A 26,787-nucleotide genomic window follows, 5' to 3' on the forward strand; every position below is an offset into this window, starting at 1 on the left:
ACAAAAGTCAGTTTTCAAATTGATGGTAGTCGTGTACTGTAAAGTCATACACTCTACTATACCAATATTACGGACACAAAAGACAGTGCTGTATAAATAAATGGTCCATATGTGTTTGGGATCTATGTAATTAAGCTACGGTAAGTGGTAATAGTCAAAAAAAAGTACAATTATACAAATGATCAGGATGTTAGAAAGTAGATTTTTTTTTAATCTTATTTTGATATGCTGTAGAAGGAATATTTTGTAAAGCCATGATTATCACTTTGCTTTTTATCCTGTAAATTATAATCTTGTGAATTGTGGATCTGCACCCTCTTGATTTTTCATCTATTAATTTCTTGTTAAATTACTTTTGATGCTAAAATTTCTGTCCTTGTTTAAATATAGAGATCTTCCATTGTTTCTTATGGGCCCTACACACTTGTCGACCTGCCGCCAAGCTGCCCGACGGCCAATACAACTCGGCGGCAGGGGGAGGTGATGGTCACTCCCCCGTCACCCGGCTCCATAGCACTGCATGCTAATATGGACGAGATCATCCATATTGGCCTGCATGTTTAAACGAGCTGGCACTAGCGATGAACGAGCGCCGGGCCGCGCATCGTTCATCGCTCGTGTCTACACACTGAAAGATATGAATGGTATCTCGTTCATTAATGATCGTTCATATCTTTCACTGGTATCGACCAGTGTGTAGGGCCCATTACAGTGGTAAACATTTTCAATAGAAGTACTCTTAAACTCTTTAAACACCGAAAAGTATAGTTTGTGACAGTAATTTTACATTGTAGCATAATTCAAAAGAAAGATACAGTATGTTTGAGACACGATAGATAGATAGATAGATAGATAGATAGATAGATAGATAGATAGATAGATAGATAGATAGATAGAATTAAAAAGTTTTTGCTCCCTTCCTGATTTCTTTTATACAGTATTTGTATATTTGTAATAATTATGTCAGATCTTCAAAACAAAAATTAAATATAAGACAAACACACTCTGAGTAAACACAAAATGCAGTTTTTTAAATGATCGTTTCATTTATCGAAGGAAAAAGCGATTCAATCCCTATATCACCAATGTTAAAAATGAATTGCCCTCTAAATTTAGCAACTGGTTGTGCCACCATAAGGAGCAACAACTTTAACCAAACACTTCTGATAACTGGAAATCAGTCTTTCTCATAGTTATGGAAGAATTTTGTCCCACTCTTGTTTGTATAATTGATTTAATTCAGCCACAGTGGAGGGGTTTCAAGCATGAACTGACTGTTTATGGTCCTGCCACAGCACATCAATCTGATGCAAGCCAGTGCTTTGACTAGGCCTCTCCAAAACCTTACTTTTGTTTCTTTTGAGCCATACAGAGATGAACTTTCGATTGTTGTCTTGCTGCTTAACCCAGTTCATTTGTGCTTCAGATCACAGACTGATGACCGGATATTGTCCCTCAGAATTTTTCTGGTAGAGAGTAGAATTTATGAATCTTTCAATTGTACCAAGTTTCCCAGGTCCTGAAGAAGCAAAGTACCTCACACCATCACATTTGCAGAAAAAATATTTGACTTTTGGTATAATGTACTTATTGTGGAATGCTGTGTTAGCATTATGCCAGATGTCTTCCAGGAAGTTCTGTTTTGACTTATCAGTCCACAGACCATTAGCCCAAAAAGCTCGGGAGTAAACAGTGTGTTTTTTTGGCAAACGTAAGAAAAGCCTTTATGTTCATCTTGATTAACAGTGGTTTTCACTTTGCAACTTTTCCATGGATACCATTTTTGGCCAGTTTCTTATGGTTGATGCGTGAATGCTGAAATTACCTGAGGCGAGCGAGGCATCTAGCTCCTTAGATGTTTTTCTGGGTTCTTTTGTGACATCCTGGGTGAGTTGTCCATGTACTCTTGGAGGAGTTTTTGTAAGCTGGTCACTCCTAGGAAGATTCACCACTGTTCCAAGTTTCTTCATTTGACGATAAATAACTCTGACTGTGGTTCGCTGGAGTTCCAAAGTCTTAGAAAAGGTTCTTAACCTTTTCCAGACTGATATAAGTACATAACTTTCTAATTTCTTCTGGAATCTCTTTTGATCGCCACATACAGTGCTACTTGTTGAGACCTTTTAGATAACACCACATTGTTGGAAATGTTCTTTTATAATTTAATCTGGTTCATTCATTGAATTAGTAACTAAGTGGGCAATTTGTATTTCACATAGGGCCAGTTTGGTGTTGGAAAATGTTTCACCTTCAATATATGAAACAATCATTTAAAAATTTTATTTTTTATTTACTCACGCTGTTTTTTATTCAGTTTTGTTTGATGAGCTGAAACAATTGTGACAAGCTAGCCAAAATAGAAGAAATCAGGAAGGGGACGAAAACATTTTTTTACATCACTGTGTGTGTATAGGGAAGGAGAGAGAGCCTTTGATATTTCTTTATTTTCCAAGTTATATAACAGTTACTTAATGGAGGAATGGTGGTGAGGTGCAGATGCTTTCAACCATGTACAGTATGTTTTTCAGACCATGCACAAAAAGAGCCTTCAAGGATGGGCAATAACTCTGCTCTTTAGCTAATAAACCCACTAATGCAGTGTTTTGGATGTTGCACACACCCGGACTGCCCTCAGAAAGTTTTCTAGACTCTTCAGCAAGTCAGAGAGATCAACACTATTTCAGGGAGTTTCTCTGACATTCAGGGAAAGATTATGCTTAACTTCCTAGCTTTAAATGATGTTGCTGTCATTTGTTGAGTGCTAGTTATTTATTAATTTAGATATGTGTAGAAATAATATATAAAAAAGTTTAACATTCTCACATTTTCCAGTTTCGAGTCTTGCTCTTAATGATAATTTTTGAATTATTTTCCAGGGGAACCATCATTTTCCTTCTTTTGTTTATTTTCCCAATTCCCTGTTACATCTATTTTGTTTCATGAATAAACCTACTTTTAAAACAAGATTTTTTTTGTTTTACGATTAGAAATAACTGTGTGCTTCGAGCAGGAATTTACTTGTCCATGGTTGTAAACCCAGTTATGTCTAAAAGGTATATTTCTTTATTTTTAACATTTTAATTTCTCTTTAAATAATGATGAATCCTTGTTCAAAGTTAATTACTTGGATTTATTCTGTGATTGACTTTCTACTTTTGTGTTTATTTATGCAAATAATTGGGGATTATCATTATTTTTTTAAGGTTTTAAATATGCCTAATTCTTTTGGAATATTTCTATCATCTATGTAATTTTGCAATTTTATGCTCTCTCACTAATTCTTCATTTCTGCTGAAGAACATTATATAATTCATTGACGTTTTTCTGAACGTATAAGTAATTTTCTTTAAGGCATTGGCATATGTCCTTCTCTTCTATATTTCCTTTCTTCAGAATGAACACACATCCAAAGTAGTATACCCAGGGCCGGTGCTAGGGTGTTCGGCGCCCTCCAGCAAACTATCAATTTTGCGCCTTACTACAAATACAAATGTGACCGATCTCATCCTCAAAGCTGTAACTAGACATTTTGGTCCTGTCCGTCCCCCTCAAGATCCATAAATATAGGGTCAAAAAAAAATTACATAATATATAGGGGCGTAAAATAATTATGACGCACAGTGGTCAACATTATTCAAAATTACGCCACACAGTAGTACCTCTTATATACATTACGCCAGGTAGTGCCCCTTATATACATTATGCCAGATACAGCCCCATTTTACATATTGCACCAGGTAGAGCCAGTCACACATTATTCCAGGTAGAGCACCCTTTTACACATGCCACTTCCCCCAGTATGGGGAAGCGCCAAAAATATAGGGGCCACAGAATAGTACCAATTCACATTACACTGCACAGTAGTGTTCGCTAGTCACATTACACCGCACAGTAGTGTTCGCTAGTCACATTACACTTCACAGCAGTGTCCATTAGTCACATTACACTGCACAGTAGTGTCCGTTAGTCACATTACACTGCACAGTAGTGTTCGCTAGTCACATTACACTGCACAGTATTGTTCGCTAGTCACATTACACCGCACAGTAGTGTCCGTTAGTCACATTACACTGCACAGTATTGTTCGCTTGTCACATTACACTGCACAGTAGTAGTGTTCACTCTAGCAGTGAAAAGGGGCATGGCGCCGGACTCCGAAACGGGGGCGCGGCCACGCAAATTAGGGAGCGTGGCCACGCCTACATCATTTTAGTGGGCGGTGCGGCCCACAGACGCTACTATAAAGAGTGTCTGGCTGGCGACGTCACTTTTGGGGGCGTGCCCAGCACCTCCGTCGGTGCTGGGCTTCCCCCAGCTCTCTCCCAATGCGTGAATGGATGCCGCGCGCATGCGCACGGCATCTTTACACGCTGGGAGGGCAGGAAGCGGGCGGCTGTTCTAGCAGGGCGCCGAAAAAGGGGCAGGGCGGGTTTTGCCTGCTAAAAAATGGGCAGGGCGCGGCGCCCTGCTAAAACAGCCTAGAGTGAACACTACGGTAGTGTCAGTTTGTCACATTACACTGCACAGTAGTGTCAGTTTGTCACATTACACTGCACAGTAGTGTCCGTTAGTCACATTACACTGCACAGTAGTGTCTGTTAGTCACATTACACTGCACAGTAGTGTCCATTAGTCACATCACACCGCACAGTAGTGTTCGCTAGTCACATTACACTTCACAGCAGTGTCCATTAGTCACATTACACTGCACAGTAGTGTCCGTTAGTCACATTACACTGCACAGTAGTGTTCGCTAGTCACATTACACTGCACAGTATTGTTCGCTAGTCACATTACACCGCACAGTAGTGTCCGTTAGTCACATTACACTGCACAGTATTGTTCGCTAGTCACATTACACTGCACAGTAGTAGTGTTCACTCTAGCAGTGAAAAGGGGCATGGCGCCGGACTCCGAAACGGGGGCGCGGCCACGCAAATTAGGGAGCGTGGCCACGCCTACATCATTTTAGTGGGCGGTGCGGCCCACAGACGCTACTATAGAGAGTGTCTGGCTGGCGACGTCACTTTTGGGGGCGTGCCCAGCACCTCCGTCGGTGCTGGGCTTCCCCCAGCTCTCTCCCAATGCGTGAATGGATGCCGCGCGCATGCGCACGGCATCTTTACACGCTGGGAGGGCAGGAAGCGGGCGTCTGTTCTAGCAGGGCGCCGAAAAAGGGGCAGGGCGGGTTTTGCCTGCTAAAAAATGGGCAGGGCGCGGCGCCCTGCTAAAACAGCCTAGAGTGAACACTACGGTAGTGTCAGTTTGTCACATTACACTGCACAGTAGTGTCAGTTTGTCACATTACACTGCACAGTAGTGTCCGTTAGTCACATTACACTGCACAGTAGTGTCTGTTAGTCACATTACACTGCACAGTAGTGTCCATTAGTCACATCACACCGCATAGTAGTGTTCGCCAGTTACATTACACTGCACAGTATTGTTCGCTCGTCACATTACACCACATAGTATGTCCTTTAGTCACATTACACTGCACAGTAGTGTTCGCTAGTCACATTACACCGCATAGTAGTGTCGGTTAGTCACATTACACGGCACAGTAGTGTTCACTGGTCACATTACACCACACAGTAGTGTCCGTTAGTCACATTACACTGCACAGTAGTGTCCGTTAGTCACATTACACCGCCTAGTAGTGTTCGCTAGTCACATTACACTGCACAGTATTGTTCGCTAGTCACATTACACTGCACAGTAGTGTTCGCTAGTCACATTACACTGCACAGTATTGTTCGCTAGTCACATTACACTGCACAGTAGTGTCAGTTTGTCACATTACACTGCACAGTAGTGTCAGTTTGTCACATTACACTGCACAGTAGTGTCCGTTAGTCACATTACACTGCACAGTAGTGTCCGTTAGTCACATTACACCGCATAGTAGTGTTCGCTAGGCACATTACACTGCACAGTATTTTTCGCTCGTCACATTACACCACATAGTATGTCCTTTAGTCACATTACACTGCACAGTAGTGTCCGTCAATCACATTACACAGCACAGAAGTGTCCGTCAGTCACATTACACAGCACAGTAGTGTCCGTCAGTCACATTACACCGCACAGTAGTGTCCGTCAGTCACATTACACCGCACAGTAGTGTCCGTCAGTCACATTACACAGCACAGTGGTGTCCGTCAGTCACATTACACTGCACAGTAGTGTCCGTCAGTCACATTACACTGCACAGTAGTATTCGCTAGTCACATTACACTGCACAGTATTGTTCGCTAGTCACATTACACCGCACAGTAGTGTCCGTTAGTCACATTACACTGCACAGTATTGTTCGCTAGTCACATTACACCGCATAGTAGTGTCGGTTAGTCACATTACACTGCACAGTAGTTTTCACTAGTCACATTTACCACACAGTAGTGTCCGTTAGTCACATTACACTGCACAGTAATGTCCGTTAGTCACATTACACCGCATAGTAGTGTTCGCTAGTCACATTACACTGCACAGTATTGTCCGCTAGTCACATTACACTGCACAGTAGTGTTCGCTAGTCACATTACACTGCACAGTATTGTTCGCTAGTCACATTACACTGCACAGTAGTGTCAGTTTGTCACATTACACTGCACAGTAGTGTCCGTTAGTCACATTACACTGCACAGTAGTGTCCGTTAGTCACATTACACCGCATAGTAGTGTTCGCTAGTCACATTACACTGCACAGTATTTTTCGCTCGTCACATTACACCATAGTATGTCCTTTAGTCACATTACACTGCACAGTAGTGTCCATCAGTCACATTACACTACACAGAAGTGTCCGTCAGTCACATTACACAGCACAGTAGTGTCCGTCAGTCACATTACACCACACAGTAGTGTCCGTCAGTCACATTACACCGCACAGTAGTGTCCGTCAGTCACATTACACAGCACAGTGGTGTCCGTCAGTCACATTACACTGCACAGTAGTGTCCGTCAGTCACATTACACCGCACAGTAGTGTCCGTCAGTCACATTACACCGCACAGTAGTGTCCGTCAGTCACATTACACAGCACAGTAGTGTCCGTCAGTCACATTACACAGCACAGTAGTGTGCATCAGTCACATTACACCGCATAGTAGTGTCTGAAAAAAAAAAAGGCTGCTGACAGCGCAGCCAGGGGTCAACCTTACATCAGATGCATCGGCAATTTAATTGCGGATGCATCGGGAGGTGGCGCTACACATGCTGGGCAGCCTTGCTCTAAAAACGCCCGCTACCTCAGGGCTGGGCGGCCCTGAGCAAGTGCAGAGATGAACGCAGATCCGACTGCGTATTCAACGATCTGCATTCATCTCTGAATGACCCCCTATGCTAGGTACAGCCTTCGTTCCCTCCACAGTGCGGCCCCGTTACCTGCAGGAGGTCCCGGCTCGGGTGCTGCTCCTCCTCTCCCTTCTCCGTCGGTTTCTTGCAGGCTCCGTTACTCCAATGGCTCTTTAGGATGCTGTCAGTGACGAGGGGGAGGGAGCGGGTACTAATTACTTGGGCCTGGGACTGATGGAGGGGCCCGGAGGGGGCCCTGGTCCGCTACACTCCCACCTTACTGGGCAGCAGCAGCTCTCATCTTGGCAGCACAGCACATGCTGCAGCGTGCTGTGGGGCAGAGAGGCTGCTGCTAATACTGATCCAGTGTGTGTTCCTGTATGGGTGGGTGGGTGGATCACAGTGATCATACTCCCCCCTCCAAATGATCCTGGCTGAGGGCTGGGGGCTCAGGCACTGCACCCACCCAGCACTGTGCTGCAAGGACTTAAAAAAAAACCCACAAAAAGGTGCGTGGCCACAGCTTCCACGGTTAGGCCACGCCCCCACCCTCTGAGCAGATCGGGAATCGGCATGTCAGCGGCGCTGTGTGTGGGCTGAGGCCACACACTGCATACACACTCTGGGGAGGAGGAGGGGGAGGGAGCCGCGCTGCAAGCTGCCAGCACCACTCCCTGTCATCCAGTGTGACAAGCGCAGCGGCAGCTGGCAGCAGCAGGAATGCAGAGCAGGGAGAGGCTGAGCGCCTCTTCAGTTTGGAGCCTCCCTGCACTGCATCCCTTTGCTGAGCGGCTTGCGCCGGCTCTGAGTATACCACTATTTTAATCATTTTGTTGTCTATTTATTAACATTATTTTAGTATCACCTGAATGTATTAAAGGGCATTTGGAGCAGTTCTCATGAAAAACTGCTCTAAACCCTTTAATTCCCTTTTTTTTAGTAAGCCACATCACATTCCCCATACTTATAATGGTAAATGTGATGTGGCCAAATTTACTAAAACAAAATGTGAAAAAATACTGCAGTGTGCCCTGTGATAATCTCGTCAGATCAGGCTGGTGTGATCACAGAGCACCACTGCGATAGGGAGGCATTTGCCCAGCTTTCTCAGCCCCTGGCAGAGAAAACTGAGCGGGATCCGGCTCCAGTGATCAGCTATATGTATCCGATGGACTGGTAAGTATATCGATCTGCTGGGGTGGTCCACGACATTCGGTGGTAGTCACGGCAGGGGGGTCAACTGGGCAGCGGCGGTAGCGGCGATGTCGGTGGGGACGGCGCATGCGAAGCAGGACATCTGGGATTTTTTTCCGAAAAATACCCCGATGATGCTGCAAAGTGTCATTGCAGGGACAGAGCTTGACCGCAAGCTCTGTCCCTGCATGCGATAATTGATACATCCCTGCGATGTAATCAATTATCAATTATGTAATCAGTTATCGCAGTGCGAGTTTGGGCGATTTTATCACCTGTCATCCGCATCCTTAATGCGGATGGTGATAAATAGGCCCCTTAGTATTGTCATTAATAGATACAATTTTAAAAACACATAATCATCATAAAAACATTTTATTTTTGGTTTACCTTTGTATTGCTATATTTACCCACCAGTTTCTCATTTCCACTTTCAACAAGTGAATTCAGCCATTTTAAATTCAATACAATAAGCAATAGTCAGTAGTTGGTTATTGTATACTTTAATGGAGATGTCCAGGGGAAGTCAAAAACTTAAATTACGTAACAAGAAAAAGAGGAAAATTCGCTTAAATCTATTATAAACCAAAACAATAGCACCTGTCACTAAATGTCACCAGACCTGTATAAAATAGGCTAAAAACAAAGCAAAAAAAACAAAACAAACTACAACAATAACATTATTAGGTATAGTATAGACGTAAAATAATAAAAGAAAATAAGAACACAAACATAATAATTATAATAATAATAATAATAATAATAATAATAACATATGATTGTTTTTAAAATATATATTAAAAAGCCATGCCTTATACAGTTTAATTAAATAGACACATCTGTTTTTTTTGCCTTTACAATAAAATAATTCAGAATCTTCTTACCTGCAGTAGACCAAATGGAAATATAAAGTACTTTACTATTGTGAATGGACAGCTGCAACTACATATAACACAGCAGACACACTAAAGAAATAAATGCTATAAGTAGTAGAGGTCATAAGCAGCCAAACAAACTGAAAAAGTTTCCAAGCTCAGTATACACCATAGCAGACTCCCTGTTGTGGTCATTCAATTTCCCTGATTAGAGAGACTCCTAATGAACCAAGTTCAGGCACAGACATAGCAGTTGCTTCCACCGTTCCTCATTAGCTTCAGTATTTCACCTCCTGAAAACAACTTTTTCCTCCTGACCTTCACCACACATCTCTTCTGGGTTCATAATTTGTGGTATTTGGACATTCTGGCAACATGAAACTTAAAACTACTGACTAAGAACTATTTGTGGGCCACTCTGCCACAATGACATTTTGTCTACTTGCATAACTTGTTCCTTGCCAATAACTTCTCAGTCCTCTAAATATCCTGATTTCCCACCAGTAGGTTTAACACACTGCTGTTTTGAGCAGGGCAGGGAGTTCTGAAGAATGGTGGCTTCAAGCAGGGCCAGACTGCCCATCTGGCATTGTTAAATGACAGAAGGACTGATGGGCTGATAAGTCAGTCCAGCCACACAAAGAGAATGGGGATGGCTGAGCAGCTCAGCCTCCCAGCACTCTGCTCAGCTGCCCAGCTCACAAAGAGGGGGCTAGCCAAGCAGCTCTTCTTCCCTGCACTCTGCTCCACTGCCTGGCATAGAGAAATGGCATGCCACAAGGCCAAGCCCCTGTGACTCAAGGCACGCCCCCGTGGGCCATGACCATGCCTCCTTTTTGTGTGCATGCCCACAATGAAAAGCCAGGGATGTATAACTGTCCCAGTCCATCTCTGACTTCCAGCGATGCTTACAGCATTATGACGCCTCTGAGTTCTTACAAGTGCTATCACTTACGCTCTCCTTAGATGTTAAAATCTACTTACGTATCCTGGTCACTGAGAGGCTGAATGTGTGGCTAAAGTTATCATATTTGGCTGAGTAACTGTATCATATTTTGCCACAGTGAACCTAATTGTTCTAATAATATATGTTACTATATGACTTCATGTTGGATCAACAAAAGTTATGTTTTAAGTGGTACTTTCGTTTCTAAGTTCTATGCAGTTTATAATGTCTGACAACACTAAAATGTAAAATATCTGTGCATGTGTTGAAGTCCTTTTGCATTGTTTTGATTTTATTGGAATTGTACATCTTGGACAGCATTGCAATAGATTGGGGATTTATTTTTATTATCTATTAAAATAAGTAAATCATTAGTCTCACTCAAAAATTATGGTAATTTGCAGGAATGCCCTACATTTTATCAAGCCTCCAGGGAGTTGTTTCTACAGTTCAAAGTAGATGAGTATTACATAGATACAGCCCATGAATTCTGAATTTGTTTTGAACTGTGTAATGGCTCAGAGGACATCTTCACTAGGGTAAATATAATGAATTAATAATTATCTGACACACATCAATAAGAATTGGCAGACTAAATTACACTTTTATGTGTAATTATGTAACAGCACCATGACCTTAACGGATTGTGTTTTGTAGTTCCAAATATGGTATGATGCAGTTTGATAAAATACAGGTTGAGTATCCCATATCCAAATATTCCGAAATACCGAATATTCCGAAATACGGACTTTTTTGAGTAAGAGTGGGATAGTGAAACCTTTGTTTACTGATGGCTCACTGTACACAAACTTTGTTTAATACACAAAGTTATTAAAAATATTGTATTAAATGACCTTCAGGCTGTGTGTATAAGGTGTATGTGTAACATAAATGAATTGTGTAAATGTACACACACTTTGTTTAATGCACAAAGTTATAAAAAATATTAGCTAAAACTACCTTCAGGCTGTGTGTACAAGGTGTATATGTAACATAAATGCATTCTGTGCTTAGATTTAGGTCCCAACACCATGATATCTCATTATGGTATGCAATTATTCCAAAATACGGAAAAAATCCCATATCCAAAATACCTCTGGTCCCAAGCATTTTGGATAAGGGATACTCAACCTGTATATGGCAATATAAAGTCTACTACAAATAATGTAAAATTTACATGTGTTTATTAAAGCAGATTTAAAGAAATACTGTAAAACAACCTAATAGTATGTTTTAAGTACATCATTTACCACGAGCACTGAAAATTTATTAAATTATTGAGAAAACAAAACCTGTTTTGTTCATGAGAGATGACCTATGCTTGAGAACCAAATAAAAAAACAACCGGGAAATTCTAAAATGTGAAAATATTAGCTTATATGCAAAACTAGACAAGGATACATTTGTAAAAATATATCCTGTAGCCACTTTATTAGGTATGCAAATATCTAATCAGCAAATTGGGTTCTGGTCGTGTCGACAGGTTCTAAACATCAGCATTCAAAATGTTGATATGAACCTTATGTTGACATGTACAGTAAAATGTTCACTAATGTCTACATGGGGAACATTTCTGCATGTTAATAATGTTGGCAGTTACTTTTAGGATTAGGGCTAGAGCAAAAAACTGTATGAAAAAAAATTCTGGCGTGGGCATGTTAAATATTGACATGTATATATCAACATTTCAACTATGTCAACATTTATGAATGCTGTCAGTTTCCCTGTCAACATAACATCTAAGTCAACATTAAGACTGTCAACATTCTGAACCTGTCAACATTTTGGTGTCAACATTCTGAATATCGACTTTACCACAGCTAGCAAATGTTGTGGCAGCATCTCCATGTATACAAGCATGCAGGTTATTGTTTAGACCTAACAACAAAATGGGGTGGACATATGATATAAGTAACTCTGACAGTGGTGATTTGAGTATCTCTGAGACTGGTGACCTCCTGGTTTTTCCATGCTCATCATAACGAGCAGTTAAAGTGGCTAATTTATTATTAAATATTGTGGGATATTCCCAGAAAACAGCTACTTTCGGGTGGTACCCGCAAATATTTAGTAATCCCCAGATGTACTTTGTAGGGGCCGCAGTCACTAGAAGGGATATTTAATGTGCAGGGAGGCTAGATGTCAGTGGACACATCTGTACACTTCGCTGGGCCCAGATTCACAGTGGAATAGGAACTAGTACCCAAAGGATTAGCTGCAGCCCGAAACACAAGTTTGGTTGCTCAGTGCATACTCCATTCCCTGATTGCACAAGGCTGAATGAAAACAAAAATACATGTGCTATAGGTACCTGCATCCATTTTTCATTCTCATGGTCTATTGAGCTGATGCTTTGCACTACATTTTGTGTGTGTAAAACTGTCTGTGATTACTCCTAATGAATCTGGAAATCTTACCTACCTACATATGCATTTTCTATATGATAGTTAAAATTTTCAGTGCTCTCATATAAAGGGATTGTAATCTTGGATTTCAGATATGTTAATGAGTATTTGGGAAAACCTTTAAACTGCGTAGCATCAACTCCTTGTTACTGTTCATAAGATTTCACCGTGTAAAAAACAAATGTCTTCACCTAAATATCAACATAATCTTGCTGTACTTATCCATGTACAGTATGTGTCAAAAAACCAATCCACTGTGTTTGCCATTTTGAACATTGACGTGTGTAATCCATCTGTATGCAAGATGGGACAGTAGAGCTGATTAGTTGCTTGAGTTTGCAAACCTAGGCTTTTGATTACACATAAAAATTTCAGGATATTTATTACTTAAACATTTACACTTGGATCAATATCATATCATGATAAAGATGATAGCAACAATTTCCAAATATCATATTACAGTTCAATTGTAAAGTATAGATTTCAGATATCCAATACTTACTATATATATATATATATATGTATATATATATATATATACTGTATATACAGTGATACAGTGTATGTGTGTATATATATATATATATATGTAAAAAATCATGGAAGACACTCCAGAGAATTGGTCAATAAAAAGTCACAGACAGCAGCTTACTGTAAATGGAGGTGGTAATTTTGGGGGTCATTCCGAGTTGTTCGCTTGGTATTTTTTTCTCGCAACGGGGCGATTAGTCGCTAATGCGCATGCGCAATGTCCGCAGTGCGACTGCGCCAAGTAAATTTGCTATGCAGTTAGGAATTTTACTCACGGCATTACGAGGTTTTTTCTTCGTTCTGGTGATCGGAGTGTGATTGACAGGAAGTGGGTGTTTCTGGGCGGAAACTGGCCGTTTTATGGGAGTGTGTGAAAAAACGCTACCGTTTCCGGGAAAAACGCTGGAGTGGCTGGAGAAACGGGGGAGTGTCTGGGCAAACGCCGGGTGTGTTTGTGACGTCAAACCAGGAACGACAAGCACTGAACTGATCGCAGATGCCGAGTAAGTTTGAAGCTACTCAGAAACTGCTAAGAAGTGTCTATTCGCAATTCTGCTAATCTTTCGTTCGCAATTTTGATATGCTAAGATTCACTCCCAGTAGGCGGCGGCTTAGCATGTGCAAAGCTGCTAAAAGCAGCTTGCGAGCGAACAACTCGGAATGACCCCCTTTGTTCCCAATTTTGACAATAGACACATCCAAAAAATTAATATGACACCTGCTAAACGTGAGGCTGAACCTGATTAGCCCTGGTCTGCTGTTTAGATAGTGATAAATTCCAACAATTTTGGTTCTCCGTCCTGCCAGATAAAGAAAAGAATGTCTATGTACCTTTTATATGTAAGGTACATACACAATTAATTACCACCTCCATATACAGTAAGGAGTCCGATAGAAATACCTTACTTTTGGCATCAAGTTTCCATCCGGCCCCGCTCAAAAGAGTCCTACCGTTTTTGCAGCTCATCAGAGTCATGCACATTACCTCGGACCCAGCCTTACTACCTGCAGCACTTGAAGCCATGAGTCAAGGTTTCCTGGAGAGGGGCTATCCCAGTGGTGAAGTTGAAGAAGCCCTTAATAGAGTTGGACAACTCAAAAGGGATGATCTAATTAAAAAGACAAACATGGAGAACAGAGGTCCAGACAAGGTCAATTTCTGCAGTATGTTTACGACTGCCTCACAATTTATACGAAAGAAAATCCTTGAACACTGGCATCTGATCACAAGTGATCCAGTTTTAGCCAACAGTATCATGGTTACTCCACGTTTTGGTTACAAATGAGGACCTAATATTAAAGATTTATTGGGCATCATGGACTACTCCAAGAGAGAGGCCGCTTCCGATGTGGAACAGTTACTGCACTGTGAAGCTGAGGGAGAGAGTCTGCTGCACGCAGAACGTGGTCAGCGAAGACCGGAGCAGGTGGACCCAGGCTAGTCGCACTGTAAGCGGTCCCCGGCGGCAGAGCAGTACTCGATGTATGTAGCCGAGGTGATATCCCACTGTCAGAGACTGCCAGCAAAGGTACTATAGTCCACTGCTTACTAACCACCAGCTCTAGTGATTACCTGCCTGGCTCTGGGCCAAACACCGTACATTTGCAACTTGGGATGTCTGTAATATCTCCAACAGCGAAATAAAGAGAAGAATTTATTCTGTTCACCAACTTGGATCCTTATTCAAAGATACCTTTATATGTGGAAAGATCTCGGTTAACACGTGAGTGGGGTACACTGTGCATCTATCAACTGTTGCGATCTCAGTTCATATCACTAGAAAAGATACCTTTTATGTGTATTTTTCCATCTTTTGTTATGTGAGTCTTGGTACGTTCTATCCCTTATTTGGATCGGTGGTGAGACCCTATCCTTCCTCCTATCAAGTCTAACCGCACACCAGGGCTCTATTTCTGGATATCACAAAGCAGTCATTTATTTTATACATTACCACACATTGGATCTTTTCTTTTCTTTTTGCATATTTGCTGTGGACATTTGGACTAAAACGGGTGACTCAAGGACTTATTTCGGAAAACCAGACCGTATTGTAACATTCATTTATTAAATTTATTTTATTTATTTCAAGTTTTCATCACATTCACACTGTCTCTTGACCATTTGGCACCTTTGATCATTTCCCTTTTTTGTTGCATTCATACTCCAAGAGAAACTTGAAAAGCAATACCTCTTGGTTATCAAAAAAGACAGGAGTGTCCGGTGCACCAGATGCTCCAACTGTCAATTTCTATTGGTAGCCACTTCCAAAACCCACGTGACGACAAAAAATACACCATTAAACACCAACTTGACTGTAACAGTATATTTGTGGTGTACATCTTGGTATGTCCATGCAATGTGCTCTATGTCGGCAAAACCAGCAGAATGCTTAAAGAGAGACTGAGCCAACATCGCTTATCTATCAAAAAGAGTCTTAATGCTAACACGCAACTAAGAGAACTAACTAACTTACAGTGACAAGACACTTTACAGCAGCCAAACATACAATTAATCAACTAAAATGTTGCATTATAGACCATATACCTCCGTTCCAAAGGGGAGGGGACAGGAACAGGATTTTGATGCAGAGAGAGCTCAAATGGATCCATAGCCTCCAATGCTTGTCATCCAATGGACTGAATTAGGATTTTCATTGGGGATGCTGCATGTGATGATGTGGACTATAATTCTTGCATTCCACCTGGATAGTGATAGACAACCGATTTATTGGATGTTTGAGTTTCATCACAGGAATGATACTGCTAATTATCCCAAGGTCGGTATTCAATTCCTCCTAATCCTCTACAACACAGTGGCCAGCACCTTGATGTATGTGTTGGTTTCAGTGAACCTGATCTAAATGCATGATTTTTGTTGCTTTGGACTGGATATTATGATTCATTTGCTCTACCTTTTCCTCACATCGCTGTATGTGTCAGAGCAGGGGTTACCTGTACCATTGTTATATCTGGTTCATTTCTGATTATGATTGATTCAATATACTGTACATGGGTACCGCCGTTTGCCAAGTTTTTTCTTTTGTCCTGCTTATCATGTATAATGATTTAATGTGCATGGGTGCCGCCGAGTGCAGAGTCTCTTCATCCACTGTTGCAGGGTCTAACATGGTGCGTGACCTACGCACAGTCAGCATTTGTCTGAAGCTTTATGCTTAACTTCCATACAGCCATACTTCACTGGGAATGCCCAATACCCATCCAATCTTGGAAGCTAAGCAGTGATGGGCCTCGCCAGTACTTGGATGGGAGACCTCCAGGGAATACCGGGTGCTGTACAACTTGGACATTATACTTGACTTCAGACTAAAGATAGATATTTGGATCTTTTGGTCATGCAATTGATATGCATGCACGGACCCCGCTGCAGTGTTGTTCTACTCATTACCCTTGTACTGGTTGTTAGCATTGACATGGGCACAGCGCAGAATAGTGCACTGGTGACATTCACTACTTATTGGGTTCTCTATATGGCTGCATGTATATTCACCACTCTGTTTTTTCACTACACTTATATTAGATATTTTATTTCCCACATAATGTCCTCTTGTTTTAACACAGCATTGTTTACCACTGTGCTCTGTTTTGTGGGCACTGTAACAGATGACAGCACACTCCCACTGGGCATCAGAGCCAGGGGCGGCTTTATTTACATTCACATCCCAGCCCATGTAATAACAGTGAGTTAACCAATGAGAGCGCGGTCAGCGCCTCCGCACACTGACAGCGTGGTATTGTTTGCCTGCGTTTGGCTGGGTTTTTTTGCCTTTAAATAGACACCCGGTGAGGAGACACATTAGCCCCAGTGCGTGGATGAAATGGCTGTCAGGCCGCTGTCTTTGTTACTTCTTTTTTTGCTGATGGACTGAATAAATTTCACCCTGCTAAAACGTGAGTGCTGATCCTTTATCTTTTCAATATGTTTTGGAGTGTGAGTGTCATTATCTGTTTTTTATGGACCCTGCACTGCGACCTTTGATTTATTTGGACTATTGCCAGTTGGATAGATAAAAAAAAAATATATATATATATATATATATATGTATATATATAATGTGTGTGTGTGTGTGTGTGTGTGTGTGTGTGTGTGTGTGTGTGTGTGTGTGTGTGTGTGTGTGTGTAAATCCTCAGTAATGAAAACATCACAATAGATGTTCACATTTTGTGAGGTTAGTTATATTTCAAATATAGAGATCAGGCTGTTTTTGTGTATCTCTAAGTCTATTTCACTATAATCATACATTCACTTTCTTAATTTAATGAACGGTAATGGGTGTCAACCAAAACAACTTCCACCTTTTTTCAAAATACAGTACAGCACCTGTTTTGTGCACTGTTCAGATTAATAGAACCTTCAATTTGATATATGCTTAAAATGGCTCACTCAGTAGCATAGATTGTCACTGCTGGATCCCTGTTGATTGAGTCATTACTGCAGGTTTATTGGGCTTAAGCTATTTTAAAGAATCAGCTGGTGTATTTCAGGCAGGTTAATCATCTGCCTTTTATTCTAGATATGTAGAAAGGATGTGCATGTCAAGAAAGATTTGTTTTATTCTTTACCAATGCAGATTCTGGGTGAATGATCTTTTTCTTAGTATTTATTTTATTTTGTTTTGCACGCAAGAAGTGAGTAATCTCAAACTACAATAACTTTATCTACAATCACTGAATTGTCACTTCAGGATGTGATTACCACCGATTCCCCAACCTCACCCATCACAAACGCACACATTATTCCCCAATGTGACCTTAGTTAATCCTCCAAGTAAATAATAAAGTAAATGCATTGCAGATGTTGGTGCAGTTGATTATGCACAAATTTTCCATGAAACCCCTACAGCACATGTATGACCCTGAGCAGGGGTGTAGCAATGCCAGTGGGGGCCCCATAGCATAATTTCCACGGGCCCCCCGGCTGACTGCTCAAAGGCACGTGTCCCCCCCCCTCCCGTGGACTACTAAAAGATCCCCTTTACCCCCCATGACTACTTAAAGACCTCCCTGGTGGATTACCTGCAGTGGGGTGGGCACTCACCACTGGGGCCCCATTTGCAGCTTTACACGTGTTAGCAGTGTGCTGCTGCCCTGCAGCCACATCTGCTCTCATGGTGGGCTCCATATCATCTCTCCTCAAAGTCGCTGGGAGGAGGCGGGCCAGTGGTCCGTGATGTCACTGCAGACTCAGCCACACCTCCTTCCAGCATCAGTTAGTACTCAGGAGTGACGGTGTGAGTTGGTGTGGCTGCAGATACAAGCAGCCATGGCCGAGGTTCAGCAATTAGGTGGAGGACGCGGGCCCCAGAGACGGCCCGGACCGCATAGCTGTCACATCCCCTGCACCCATTGTAGCTACGCCCTTGTATATACGGGATGTAGTTATGTAACCAGCGGTCAGGAGACCTTCGGTCACAATACCGGCAACTACATCCCACCTCCTCACAATCCCGACAGTCGATATGCCGACCAACACGGACTATTCTCCCTCGTGGTTGTCCAAGACACCCATAGAGTGGGAATAGAAGCTGTGGCGAGCACAGCCCACAAGGGGCTTCATTGCGTTCATCCTCCCATCGGGCATCTCAATGCCGGGATCCCGGTGTCAGTATGGTCCGCCGGTCACACGATACAGACCAGTATATACTTATGTTGTTCTGAATAATGCAGGGTGGGGTGGGGGATGGGCAATTATGAACTTTTTATTTATTATTTTCATGTAAACACAGGCAACACGGAATTATGAGGACAGTGACTGAACTCACAGCTCACCTTCAGTCAGTTTTCTGTCTTTATTTTCTTTTTTCTGTCTTTATATTCTTTTTTCTACTCAGTCGACAAGTGTTCAGATCTTCTTTCAAAGTACACTGTCTCACACTGGTGTTGCTAGGAATGCTGGGAGGCCTGGCTACCCATAAGGCTTGCAAATAATTGGTGCTGGGCTGGACAGTGACTACAGGGTTGCTGGGAGGAGCTCTGATGTCATCATCCATCCCAGCATGTTTATCAGAGAAGAGCTGTGCTGCACTTTCAAAGGGAAAGACTGCTGGCTCAGGGATGCTGGGAGGAGGCATGACATCATCGCCCCTCCCAGTAGGTGGGCAGAAACTGGTGGGGGCGGGCTGGGCAATGCTGGATGAGGGGAGAAGACAGAAGGCTGCAAGGTTTCCTGGGAGGAGGTGTGACCATCCCTCCCAGCATGCAGGAAGCACTGGCTGGCTGGAAGCTGCTTCTATGAATGACTCTGGAGCCTGTGAGTCTGAGGTGAGAGCTAGGTGTAGGGGAGGCGGGCCCGTGGGCATGGTTAGATGCTGCTGGGCCCCAAAGCAACTGCACTCCCTGCACCTATGGTAGTTACGCCCTTGACCCTGAGATAGCTATTGTGTACGGGATCACTGGTATCACAAATGGAGTAGTCAAGTGAGGGGCATTCCTGAGTGGTAACTGGGTGGTGGCCACAAAAAATCTTTGCCATGTGGTTGTGGTATGGGAGTGTCAAGGGTGTGTTACTGAAAATGATTTGCCAAGACACATAGCCACTTCCACAGAGGCCATGTTCAGATGGCTGATGTAAGGGCACTACTGCAATCACAGCAGTGTCCACCTCTGAAGCAGGCACAATATACAGATAAAGCCATGCTCATTAATATCGCGATGCATACACCTGGGCATATGCATCGTGGCAAGCTGCAGTTTATGCCATGCTGTGTCCAGTTGCAGCTGGCATTTGCACAATTGAAGTCTATGGCATGCTCATGCATAGGCTCGCGTGCGTCATAGACGTGGGCACACTAGTCACACCATCCATGTACGCATCGCAGGATGGATAAGTGTGGCTACATCTGTATTTTATTTACCACAACTATGGATACATTTGTAAGCTCCAAACCATAGAGATTCAAGGTTGGCTGAGAATGCACCAAACCTTCTTTGTCACCTTCTGAAAAGGTCCACAAGGTCTTTTAAACTTAAAATACTTCATGTTTGTAGTTAAATTTCGTTTTTATATGTTTCCTTTAATTACAACTTTCTGATTTGCTTTGGTGCACAGTATTTGGTATCATGTTTTTTTGTGGGTAGAGTTAGGTGGGGGGTGATTTGTAGCCTCAGATTTATAATCCTACAAGTGTAATAAAATAAAGGGTAATAAAGGGTCATCTAAAATTACAGATGTGTCCTCCTACATTCTTGCTGCAGTCACGTTAAACAAACAGCCCTACTAGTACACCATACCGTGGCGTGACTTGGTAGCACTGAGCATCTTTATGTGTGACTTTTTCCATTAAAATGCATCTTAGTCACATAGATATGCGAATAGAATGGACAAGCAGCTTACGCTGATTAAAATTATAAGTGGCATGCCTATATTCTGTGTGCAACTGTGGCTGTATCTGCATACGAAATGCTACGTTACAGTGTTTTACTGGAAGTCACTGTAATGTAGCATTTCGTATGCAGATACAGCCAGCGTAAGCGAATAAGACACATTTTCAGCAAAAAAAGATGCCCAACACTAGCAGAACTGCCCGGGAACTGCTAGCTCACTCACACCAGGCATTTATGAGGACACATCTGTATGCGCACTCATTGTAAGGGATCAACAACCCCATAAAATGGAAGAGGGTCACTTCTTACCTTAAAACAGAGCAGACATTTATTTTCTGGTAACTATCTTCCTCACTTGACTACTCCATTTGTGATACCAGTGATATTTCACATTATTTACAATTATAAAACTGCTATGAGTTTCCAATCCCTTGCAAAGGTTGTATATATACAGTATGCTCGGAAAGGCACACTTTAAGCACTCTAGTTGTCTTTCCGACAAACAATAGGCCACATTTGCATTCTATAGTATGTATCACATTTTTAAATGTACAAGTATTAAATTGGTTAATTTTGTATAAAGTTCCATTTATTGTGAATTCTTTATACGTAGTGGTCTTTGTTTTAGCACTCATACATACAAGCACTCATACATACAAGTGTATGCTCACTGCTTATTTTGTCTTCTTCTTGGAACTCTTAACCAATTTATCTTTAAGTGACTTTCTGTATTTAAATGTTGGCTTGTCTGGAATTTTGCCTCTTAAAACTGGGTCTTGTTCCAGTAGCTTCCAATCTCCCCAATTTTCTTTGATTTCGGATCAATTACAAAATGATTTTAATGTTGTGCATCCAGAGCGAAAACACACATTTACTAACATTTAAACATTAATATAAAAAATTATCTGTTAGTACATGTGTGATTTAGCTCTGGAAGCCCAACATCGACTAAGATTGATTTTAATCAATCTGAAATTGATGAAAATCAATTCAAATTGACCTTTACTAAATATCCCCCTTCATTTCTAAACAGAGGATTAGAGACATTATATAACTTTTGCTCATTTTTTATGTACTTTGTTAGGCGCTGCGGAACCCTTGTTGCGCCATATAAACAATAATAATAATACTGTTTATTTTATCTGTTCAATAATAACAACTGAACTATTTCATGGACAAAAAATGGGCAAGTAATGTGAGCATCATTTTGAATGAATCTCATAAAACTCATTTATGTATTCATTTTGCTTGAGCCAGCTATTCCAAGCAATTCCCACACGTAATTATCAACTCATCACAAATGCATTTCTACAGGTTTACAAAATCTAAAAGAGAAAAGGGAATAATGAATGGAAAAAAAGAAGCTAGTTAGTGATCTTTTCGGTTCTTCCCATTCAATATTATAGTCTTCTTCTGTACATAATGAAATGGGTTTCAGATTACAGATGATAACTTTTGGACACATTCCCAATTTAAGCTGTCCCCCTAAATTCTTTCAGGATTTGCAATTACATACTATTGTCTTATATTAAAGCTGGCAGTGCTTGATAGCATGAGTGATGCTATGTAAATTGTAGAAGCATAAAAAAGATATTCTTTGGCTCTCAAAACCAACTTACCAGCTGCATTCACCATGGGTGTACTGTTACAGCCATATTGTGCTTACTTCCACTCAATGCTGCAAAACATCTTGGCATTAAGTTAAATAGAAATTTCCAAGTGAGCCATAGCAAAAGCAAATCAACTTTTTTTTTAACAAAAGATGTTCCCAAGTGTCATAGATACTGCAATATTTAATGTAGAGTTTATGAATATATGTATAACTTAATGCACTGTAAGGTTAGGTCTTTAAATAATACTGAAAAATTAGGTTATCATAGTGATATCTAAAGTACTATATGCAGCAATTTTTATTTTGTCTTTGACCAATACAAACTGTGAACTGCATATGGCCTTTTGATGCATTGTTGGATCTGGACCTTCAATGTAGACTACATCAGCAAACCTCCAAATATTTAGTGTGCGTCCCATGCACAAGTAGATGTGCACATCCTTTATTTATATGGTCACTTTTCACTTGGAATACTCCCAACAGATATCAGCAAAACTATATGCCTGTGGAAGTACCTGATTCAAAGCTGAGCTTCACTAAACGGGCATTTTCCAAACCGATTCCAGGAGACCGCTAACCAGGTTCCCTAAGAGGTGTATGACTAAAAACAGACTAAGGACCATCAATAAACTGATTATCACTTAATGTGTAGTTTTAAATTAATGCAGGAGTCCTGGTGACGATCATCTAGTTCTAAAGAGACTTACTATGTGGAAACCACAGTAAGGAAAGTCTAATTACCATTTAGTTAGTCCTATTACTAACCAATCAATATTACCTTTTTGAAATGAAAAACTCGGTTGGTGTAAAAATACTACCATCTCTGAAGAAGTCACCACAGATGAAACACGTTAGAAGAACATTTTGTTATAGTTACATAAACGTATCTAATTGCATAATGTTTTTCAAGAAAAACCATACTCACAATATATGTGAACTGTTTTAACTATGTTCTATGGATATTAAATTGTTTTAAATATATATATATATATGTTTAAGAATTTTTGGGTGTCCTCAAGAGAACTGTAAAAAGGAACCAACAAGCAAACTCGGATCACTTATAGGGTATTTCCCACTTAATATATTAGGTGAGAATTTCCTTTCCACATATCAGTAGTAGAGCGCTCCCCGAAAAAAATAAAAATAAATATATATATATATATATATAACAATATGATAGTGAAACAGCGGCAATAGGGGTGTGTATATACTCCCCCACAATTGCTTTTGTGATCTTAACAGAAATTTACGATATATGCAAATATAGAAAAAATTGTACAACATTTCAATTTCATAAATTTAAATAAAAACGTCCTTTTTTTTATATAAAAGACCAAGCATATGATCAGAGTAAAAAAATGTCATCCATGTTACAATCAAATATTCTTCACCCTGTTCTCTTGTAGAGATGACCGGGGAGTCACAACTGTACTCTTTACAACCCATCGCATTTCGTCTCTCACAGAGACTTCATCAGGGGTATAGCTGCAATAGCAGAATAAACAAAATCAGCTTGTATAGATACATGGTACATACCATAGCATCCGCACTAGTCTGCACATCAGAGATCCAATCAGATGGTGCTCAACTCCAAGTAAAAATTATTTCCAGCATACAGTCATTTGTAAAAGAGGGCACTCACCATTTTCTAAAAGCGTCAAAAGGTAATTTATTAGAGCATAATCAAGTCGACGTTTCGATCAAATCTAAATGATCTTTGTCAAGACACCATAAGGTAATGCAAGAAGCAGGACACCAGGAGCAGCATTCATGAACAAACATAATGCTGGCACCCGCATGTCCTGAGGAAGGGTCCCGCTGTGGTCCCGAAATGCCTGCATTGACCAGCGGTGTGTGCCATTTTTATTTGCTGATATGAATGCTTCAACAATATGCTGACCCAGGAATGGGTAATATCATGTGAAATTGCACTTTTTTATTAAATTGGATGATTTAAAGAAGTCCTGTAGTGCCGTGTCTTTGTTTTGGACACATACTGTTCTTAACTTGCTACGTATATATATATATATATATATATATATATATATATATAAAACACAGCTGATGGTGCAGCACTCTGGGAATGTAATAAGGACACAGACAAATGCTTGCTGTCAATGTTTCAATCTTAATGATTTTCGTCAGATCCTGAGGAAAATCGTTAAGATTAAAACGTTGACAGCAAGCATTTGTCTGTGTCCTTATTACGTTCCCAAAGTGCCACACCATCAGCTGTGTTATTTAATTTACTTGTGGAGGCACCAGGTCAAGTTATTGCTACTAATCAAGAGTTCTGGGCCACTTGCTACACATATATATATATATATATATATACATACATACATACAAACAGTTCAGCACTCACCAACAGCAAGCTCACTTATTTTAGGTACCCCATCTTCATGCAGGTCCTACACTATCACAGAGTCTCAAAAATTAAAACCTAGCAAGAGTCTCAAAAATTAAAACCTAGCAACTGTATCACACATAATATAACTGCAAATATGCCTACTTGGTTTAATGTGTATCTGCGAAATACTCCATGGCTTTTAAAGGTACACTAGTCACCTGACACTGGCTGATAAATTACTAAATCACCACCCCGCTTCTGGGGTGGTTAGTGCTGTGGTTTTATATTTGTTGGTATAGATATATATATATATATATATATATTTATGTAAAAACAAAGATTAAAAAAGATTGAAAAAGCTGCAGGACCTGCAGCGAAACGCGTCAGCTGCCATCCTGATCACCGTCGATTTGTTGCTGAATCAGTGCCCGGACCATACTGGACGTCCAGAGTATACAATTTGGTGGATACAAACAGGCATATCAAGGACCCTTCCACAAGCCAAGCTCCGCATACTGGTGAGGATTGAGATTACGTTACTAACTCCCAACTGAAGGATCTTCTATGGGACATTTCTCCCTCCAGCGGCACAAGAAGCGGTAATAATCATTTCTCTGACGTCCTAGTGGATGCTGGGAACTCCGAAAGGACCATGGGGAATAGCGGCTCCGCAGGAGACTGGGCACAAAAGTAAAAGCTTTAGGACTAGCTGGTGTGCACTGGCTCCTCCCCCTATGACCCTCCTCCAAGCCTCAGTTAGATTTTTGTGCCCGAACGAGAAGGGTGCAAACTAGGTGGCTCTCCTGAGCTGCTTAGAGTAAAAGTTTAAATTAGGTTTTTTATTTTCAGTGAGTCCTGCTGGCAACAGACTCACTGCATCGAGGGACTAAGGGGAGAAGAAGCGAACTCACCTGCGTGCAGAGTGGATTGGGCTTCTTATGCTACTGGACATTAGCTCCAGAGTGACGATCACAGGCCCAGCCATGGATGGGTCCCAGAGCCGCGCCGCCGTCCCCCTTACAGAGCCAGAAGAGCAGAAGAGGTCCGGAAAATCGGCGGCAGAAGACGTCCTGTCTTCAATAAGGTAGCGCACAGCACCGCAGCTGTGCGCCATTGCTCTCAGCACACTTCACACTCCGGTCACTGAGGGTGCAGGGCGCTGGGGGGGGGGCGCCCTGAGACGCAATAAAAATACCTTAGATGGCAAAAAATACATCACATATAGCTCCTGGGCTATATGGATGCATTTAACCCCTGCCAGTTTTTCCTTACAAAAGCGGGAGAAAGGCCGCCGAGAAGGGGGCGGAGCCTATCTCCTCAGCACACTGGCGCCATTTTCCCTCACAGCTCCGTTGGAGGGAAGCTCCCTGACTCTCCCCTGCAGTCCTGCACTACAGAAACAGGGTAAAACAAGAGAGGGGGGGGCACTAATTTGGCAGATAAATCAATACAGCAGCTATATAAGGGAAAAACACTTATATAAGGTTATCCCTGTATATATATATAGCGCTCTGGTGTGTGCTGGCAAACTCTCCCTCTGTCTCCCCAAAGGGCTAGTGGGGACCTGTCCTCTATCAGAGCATTCCCTGTGTGTGTGCTGTGTGTCGGTACGTTGTGTCGACATGTATGAGGAGGAAAATGGTATGGAGGCGGAGCAATTGCCTGTAATAGTGATGTCACCCCCTAGGGAGTCGACACCTGACTGGATGGTCTTATGGAAGGAATTACGTGATAGCGTCAGCACTTTACAAAAGACTGTTGACGACATGAGACAGCCGGCAAATCAGTTATTACCTGTACAGGCGTCTCAAACACCGTCGGGGGCTCTAAAGCGCCCGTTACCTCAGATGGTCGACACAGACCCAGACACGGACACTGACTCCAGTGTCGACGGTGAGGAAACAAACGTATTTTCCAGTAGGGCCACACGTTACATGATCACGGCAATGAAGGAGGTTTTGAACATTTCTGATACTACAAGTACCACAAAAAAGGGTATTATGTGGGGTGTGAAAAAACTACCCGTAGTTTTTCCTGAATCAGATGAATTAAATGAGGTGTGTGATGAAGCGTGGGTTTCCCCCGATAAAAAACTGCTAATTTCTAAAAAATTATTGGCATTATACCCTTTCCCGCCAGAGGTTAGGGCGCGTTGGGAAACACCCCCTAGGGTAGATAAGGCGCTCACACGCTTATCAAAACAAGTGGCGTTACCGTCTCCTGATACGGCCGCCCTC

At 41.6% G+C, this 26,787-nt stretch overlaps 1 protein-coding gene and 1 pseudogene across 3 annotated transcripts in view; both read left to right on the plus strand.

Moving 5' to 3' along the window:
• PCLO (piccolo presynaptic cytomatrix protein) overlaps positions 1 to 26,787 on the plus strand; it is a 447,385-nt gene that overhangs the window by 164,907 nt on the left and 255,691 nt on the right. The gene's annotated exons all lie outside the window — the stretch shown is intronic.
• LOC134937650 (5S ribosomal RNA) lies at positions 16,428 to 16,547 on the plus strand (annotated as a pseudogene).

The sequence above is a fragment of the Pseudophryne corroboree genome, chromosome 6 (genome assembly GCF_028390025.1).
Source record: "Pseudophryne corroboree isolate aPseCor3 chromosome 6, aPseCor3.hap2, whole genome shotgun sequence".
NCBI lineage: Eukaryota > Metazoa > Chordata > Amphibia > Anura > Myobatrachidae > Pseudophryne > Pseudophryne corroboree.